The following is a 7,049-nucleotide window of genomic DNA, read 5'->3' as shown; positions in this document are numbered from 1 at the left end:
AGGGAATAATGGGGTGTTGGAATGCCTCCATCTCTGGGAACTGTCCAACAGCATCAGTGAGACTGAATGTTGGACAGGTGTACAGAGGAAATGGAGGACAGTGACCTTCCTGTGACCACTTCCTAATCAGCAGCTATTCTGTCTCCAGCTGTATCTCCATTTGTTATTCCCTTTATTTTCTAGGGTTGTGGGAATAGAGCGGCATATGAAGAAGGAGACCATCTGGTGTGGTAAGTTGATCATCTAAACATTTAGACTCATATCTATGTTCTTCTAATGCATCGCCCAGCCTAAAGTAAAGTAGAAATCTATCAAATCAGGAACATGGAGACCTGTTCTATGTGGGTATCCATACCTGTTCCAGAGGGCTCCTGACACGTGTGAGTCAGTGCAGCAGTGGCAGTCAAGGTGCTGGACACTGCGGGTGTCCCTGGCCTCCTCTGTGGTTCTATAGAGCCATCCTTGCTTTCCAAGGCTTTCTCCCTAACTCAATTTCTTTTTCCTCGTCATGAGTCTAGAATTCCTGATGGGGACCAAGAAACACTCCTCATGGATGGCACCAGCTTATAGCATCTTTGTATTGTCTTCCAATTAGTTGTGTGTCCTACACAGCAACACAGATCACTGCACAATGGTAAATAGAAGCCTGAAGTGAGGACGCACAGGCATATGAAGTCACAGATGCATTTTGGCTTATTCTGGGTCAGCTCTGTGTAAGAACTGGAAATCTCCCAGTGAATCTCACCAACAAGGTCCTTTCCTCTTGAAGAACACAACAAGTAATTTATAAAGTTTAGTGATAATTATTAAATATTAAGTATGCACCACACAACAAATATGGTATAATATTTATAGTACAAAGGGAGAAGAGAGAGAGAGATGATGGGAGGAACTTCCCAGGGTAGGGGACAGAGAGAGACAGAGAAAGAGAGAGAGAGAGAGAGAGAGAGAGAGGAGAGAGAGAGAGAGATATGAGATGGGTTTGTCCTTTTATATCCCGGGCCCCTAACACACAGCTGGTGGCAGGCTGTGATGATGTCAGAGGTTGCTAAGGAACCTAGAGGCAGGTATGCTAAACAATAATAATAGTAATGGAAGGTGACATTGTGTGCTAGGAAACACCGTACATGTACTTTAGTCCTCAAAGTATGTAAACTTATACATAAGTCAGTGTATACTTTGTAGTATCATGGCAGGCACACTAGTGGACATGGAAAGCAATTCTTTCATAAGAACCATGGAATGAAGGTGTGTTATCAGTGTACTGAGTTTACAGGCCTTGGGAGTAAAATTCAGCCCATGCCTTTTAGTATAAACCCTCAGGACATGCATGTGAGTAAGCAAAATCAGTGAAGGCACCTTAGACCATGGCAGGAGGGGACTCTCAGTGGGGCATGGCTTGCTTTTGGCTGCTCTGAGGAAATCAGGCTCACTTTGGGCTGGGTTTAGTAAGTAGCAGGAGTAATTGTAGGGCCAAGAAAGTTTAGAGTGTTTTGTCCTCGGGGTGGTACGGTCAGAGAGAGATGCCTCTGCCATCCTTGCAGTCAGTAGAGGGACATTTGAAACTGTTGACTCAGTTTGCATCAGACATGTTGCATATGGTCATGGTCTGGAAGTGCTGCTACTGTCCTATGCGCAGGGTGTGAAGGCAAGAGAAAGTATGGAGGAGTAGGATTCAAGCCAAACTCAAGTTTTCCTTTCCCATGACCCTCCTTAGCTAATTTGTTCCTGTTAAGTTACCAGAGCCTGTCCAAGTGTCATCTTTTTACCCTTGTGTGCTCTGAAAGTCAGAAGGAAACAATATGTCCAAAGGGACATAGCAAAACATTATTATTATTATTATTATTATTATTATTATTATTATTATTATTATCATCATCATCATCATCATCATCATTTCTACCCAAACATAATTTTATTCTTCTTTACAGCCAAATTAGACTGTAATGTATATACGTATATTATATACTAACCTTACTATATATGTGTATATATATGTGTGTATATACATCACATTTGTGAGTGAGTGTTCTCATTTGTATATGTGTGCATGGATGTGTGCAGATAAGCGTGAACGTGTTTGTGTATATGTGCAAATGTTCAAGCCAGAAGACAACCTTGTGTACCACCTTAGGCACAAACAACGTTTTGATTGAGACAGGATCTCTTTCTGGCCTGGAACCTGTAGATTAGACTATCTGGCCAAAGTACCCTAGGGATCCACCTGTCTCAGCACCTGCTGTGCTGGGATGGATCCACCTGTCTCTGCACTGCTGTGCTGGGATGACATTTGCATCCCACCATGCTTGGATTTTCAGTTTTGTCGTGGGTTCTGGGCATTGAACTAGAATCCTCATGATTACAAGGCAAGTCCTTTAGCAACAGAGCCATCTCCTGGACCTCATATCACATTTTCTTCATTTACCTATCGGGGGTTCTAGGCTAATTATTCGATTGTAAATAATGCAACAGTAAATACACTTATTTTGTTAACTAGAAAATATACAAAAATAATATTTCTCCTCTGTGAGGAACAACAATTCTTACAGCATCCTCCCAGAGACAACCACTCCTCAGACTCTTATGAAAGTAGATTAATTCGTCCTATTCTGAACTTAAGATAATTAGGTCATACAGAATGTAAGGTTTGTATGTGGTTTCTTCCACTCAACATGATTTTGAGTTTCATACATGTTTAAAAATCCAAACCAACAACTGAGTATTTTATTATGTGAGAGTAAAGGGCATATTAAAAAAGAGTAAAGGGCATATTATAGTGAGATTGTCACAGCCCTTGCCTTAAATGACCTCATGCTATAATACTTACCTTTGAAGGATAAGACCCAAAGGAATCTCAATTCAACATAGTCATTCTCCTGGAAAATCCTGGCTTCCCATATCTCTCCTAGTTCATTGCTCCTTCCCATGGTTTCTACATGGATAGCTGGGTTCCACCTGAGATTAGAAAGGGATGCAGTCTTCTAGAACTGTTCACATCTGTACTCAACTGCATGAGGAGACACTAATCTATTTTTAATCTTTCTTGTCTCACAGGTCCAAAGAAGAGGCAGTCTCCGATCACAGGACCGGATCAGGATGTAGAGATGCCAGAGCTGAGGGTCCTCCTTATGGGGAAGCGTGGTGCTGGGAAAAGTGCAGCAGGAAACAGAATCCTGGGGAAGCGGGTGTTTAAGACTCAATACAGTGAGCAGCAGCAGGTCACCCAGACCTTTACCTCCTCCAGCAGGATCTGGAATGGGAAGAAAGTTCTGATCATTGATTCTCCAGACATCTATTCTTGGAAGTTTTATGAGTCTGTTGCGAAGACACACATCTTTCCAGGTCCCCATGCCTTCTTGCTGGTGACACCACTGGGCTCTTCCATAAAGAGTGATGATGATGTGTTTGATATCATCAAACGTATTTTGGAGAAAAATTCACAAAGTTCACAATTATTCTCTTTAACAGAAAGAAGATCTTGAGGATCAGGATCTAGATACATTCATAGAGAAAAACCATGCTCTCAAAAATTTGATCCGGAATTTGAAGATAGATACACAGCTTTCAACTACCAGGCATCTGTGGAAGAGGGGCAGAGCCAGGTGTACAAACTCCTGGACCAAGTAGAGAGGATGGTGCAGGCCAAAGAAAACAAGCCTTGCATCTTACGAGAAAGAGGTATGGCTGGGCATAGAAAACGGTTTTGTATTCAGTGCTTGTGATATAAATCATGATCTATACTTATTGCTTCCTGAAGGATGTGGAGAGGGTGAAAAAAGATCCAGGCTAGGTCTGTAGCTAAGTGCAGTGCTTACCCAGTATACACTAGGGTTGATCCTCAGTGTGTGAACAACTAGGCATGGTGGTGTATGTCTGTAGCCCCAACCCTTGGGAAGTAGAGTCAGAAGGACCAAAAGTTCAAGTTCTTGACTGAACAGTGAGTTCAAGTGCAGCCTGAGTCATATGAGTCCCTGTCTCTAAACCAACCAGCAGCTGCATACTATGATCTCGCCTTCAAATTGTTCTAAGTTGAGTTTTTAATGTACACTCTCAAAGCCAGTTTTTAATTCCTCCGTTACCCTATCCCACCTCTCCTGCATGGAAGCCTTTCCTAGTCTTCTTGATTTCCCAGTCTGCTGTTGATGGGACTCTGCGTTCAGCTCAGTGAGGACAGTTTGCCTTTCATGTCTGTTTACCCAGACCTTTCTCTGGGTTGTTTATTCTTCATTGCTTTGGAGATGGGAAACTATAAGGAAGTGTAAGTAGGATTTGGAAGATGACTAGTTTACCTTATAAACATCAAGACCTGGGTTTGATCACTAGATCCCATTTCAAAAGCTAAGCACTTTTTGGTGGTTGCTGCACTCTGGTGCTGGAGACAGGTGGATCTCTGGGACTTGTTTGCCAGACATCCTTACCTATTTAGCAAGTTTTTAGGCTAATGAAAGACTCTGTCCCCAAAACCAACTTAGACTGCAGCTGAGGAATGACAGCTGAGGTTGTCCTCTGGCCTCTACATGAATACCATACATACATATGCATACCTGCCATACATGTGCATTTAAGCACACATGCACTAAGAAAGTAAAAGAAGCAAATAGAGCAAGAGAGTTAGGAGCAAAGGCAGGATAAGGCCGGAGAGCCTGAATTCTTGTGGTAGATGGCTACCATGTGGCACTTGATGAGGTGATCCCAGCTCCTGCATCTTGAGAAAGGACTGCCCACTATCTCAGGCTTCCTGCTTTATTGACCTCATCTGATATCTTTCTCATTTCTACTCATCTTTTCTATTCTGAGTCAGATGTTCTCACGCAGGAAGATCAGTACCCTAAAGGGTGTCACTGTTTATTGCCCTTCCACAGTCCCCAAGGAGGGCCAGGTTCTGGGGAACCACCTAGAGAAGTGAAAGGGAAATGAGAAGAGGAGAGCATATGGAGAAACTCAATTTGAAACAGGTTTTAAAGAATAGGTAGGGTTAGATGCTGGGAAGATAGGGGAGGCACCCCAGGGAGTAGACTGGCAACTTTAAGGAAAGAAATAGGACTGCTGCTGAGCATACCTCTTGATGGAACCAAGACTTCAAATTGCAGGAAGGTTGGATCAGATCTCAGAGAGGTTTGATAACTGAGTCTTTCTAAGTACAGAAGTAGGCATTGTGACGTATGACATGAGTGCTGGTGTATAAGTGCACCTGTGTGCGTGTGCGCATGTGCACTTGTACATGCATATATTGGTTCACATCATTTATCTGTTTCAGCCTTTAAACAAAACTATGAGACTTGGTTCAGCACAAGTAGCCCACCAGTTGTTCCTGAAATGTAGAACAAGATGGATTTTCTTCTCTTTGGTTTGAGGCAGACATCAGGGACTTGACGAGGAATTCATGCTAGAAGGCCACTGGGAAGAGACATAGTTAAGTGTCATAAAGGCATCAGGAATACCCAAAAGAGTAAATATAATCATATCTATGCACCTGCAAACACCATTTATAGGGAGCCTTCTTTTCCATCACCAAACCCACAAAGAACAGTGCTATTGTGTATTTTAACCAGGAAATTCCTTTGGCTCATTAGGGAAAGATGCAGCGAGGCTCATCATGCTTATAGTGAACTTTGGTATGAGGCAACCAACACAGCTAGTAACCCATTCATAGAGTATGTAATGTTTTTCCTGAAAATCCAATTATAAAGAGTAGATTTTTCAAATACTTCAAAGACATTATAGTTATCAGAAGTTGGCCATAGGGGGACTTAGTCACAGTAGAAGAAAAGGTAGAAATGAAATGAGTAGATTAGACTCAGAAAAGATAGGGGTAAAGATAAGCCATTGTGCTTATAGGTACCAGGGATTAAGAAGAGGTCCTGGAGAAAAAAGCAGAGTAGATTCAGAGATAGGAGCTATGCTATTTCCATAGATGAGCACTGGGCAGAGCATTGTCCAAGTCTCTCTGTTGAGTTCATAGGTCACATGAACTGGGAAGCCAGTCTCATGTGTGGGGTGGGCCTGCTCAGTGATGTCTTGTGATCTTAATGATGAAATTAGTGCTCTGAACAACTTGGAAAGATGAGTTCTGCATTATTGCACAGTCATGAGTCTTTCCCAATTTCCTCTGCAACAGAACTCTTAAACATCATCCTTTGGGAAGGAGTGGAACTGGAAAGAGTGCAACTGGGAACACTATCCTGGGGAAACATGCCTTCCGCTCTCAGCTCAGCGCTCAGCCAGTCACCAGTAGAAGCCAGAGCGACAGGACGACAGTTGACTGCAGGATATCGTGGTTGTAGACACTCCATCATTTTCCCAGTTGCCTGGTATTCAAATGGATCCTTCCAGATTAAAGGGGGAGGTCAACAGCTGTTTGTCTCTCTGTGAAGAAGGCATGAAGATTTTTGTCCTGGTGCTCCAGTTGGGAAGGTTCACCCAGGAAGATGAAGCAGCAGTGCAGCAACTGGAGGCCATTTTTGAGGGAAAAATTGAAAGACATATGATTGTTCTGTTTACACGGAAGGAAGATCTAGGGGATGGGACCCTTCATGAATATACTAACCACACAAATAACAAAGCCCTTAGAAGAATACTTAACAAGTGCAAGGGGCGAGTTTGTGCTTTAATAACAAAGAAACTGGTCAAGAGCGGGAGACCCAAGTGAAAGATCTGTTGAAAATAGCCAATGATCTCAGGGAAAACTATGATGAGCATTCGTGTTCATGGATGACTTTGGGCTGTCAACTAAAAACAACCCTAACCAACAAATTTCTAGGGCATTGAAATGATGGGCACCAGTGAGCAGTGAAAAGGCATGAGGACCATTTAGAGATGCCATCAAACAGAGGTGGGAGGGATAAGGGGTGGCAGTACTAGTGGATGTCAAAGAAAGTTCATGACATTGAAAGCTGAGGGATAAGTGCATTTCATGTTGGATGTAGGCATTCGGGTAAATAAATTGCAAAGGTAAGCCAAGCAGTAGGGAATTAGAGGACAAAAAGAAGAGGCAGAAAATATGGGAAATGTTTTCAATACCAGGATATTAAGGGTCAAATCCATATCAC

General features: G+C 42.7%; 1 pseudogene; it reads left to right on the top strand.

Moving 5' to 3' along the window:
• Positions 1-6,816, top strand: part of LOC127186158 (GTPase IMAP family member 8-like) — an 11,488-nt pseudogene extending 4,672 nt beyond the window's left edge.
• The last annotated feature ends 233 nt before the right edge of the window (positions 6,817-7,049 follow it).

The sequence above is a fragment of the Acomys russatus genome, unplaced genomic scaffold (assembly GCF_903995435.1).
Source record: "Acomys russatus unplaced genomic scaffold, mAcoRus1.1, whole genome shotgun sequence".
Taxonomy (NCBI): domain Eukaryota; kingdom Metazoa; phylum Chordata; class Mammalia; order Rodentia; family Muridae; genus Acomys; species Acomys russatus.
Note: the sequence above shows the minus strand (reverse complement) of the source record. Positions and strands in the feature narration are given on the sequence as shown.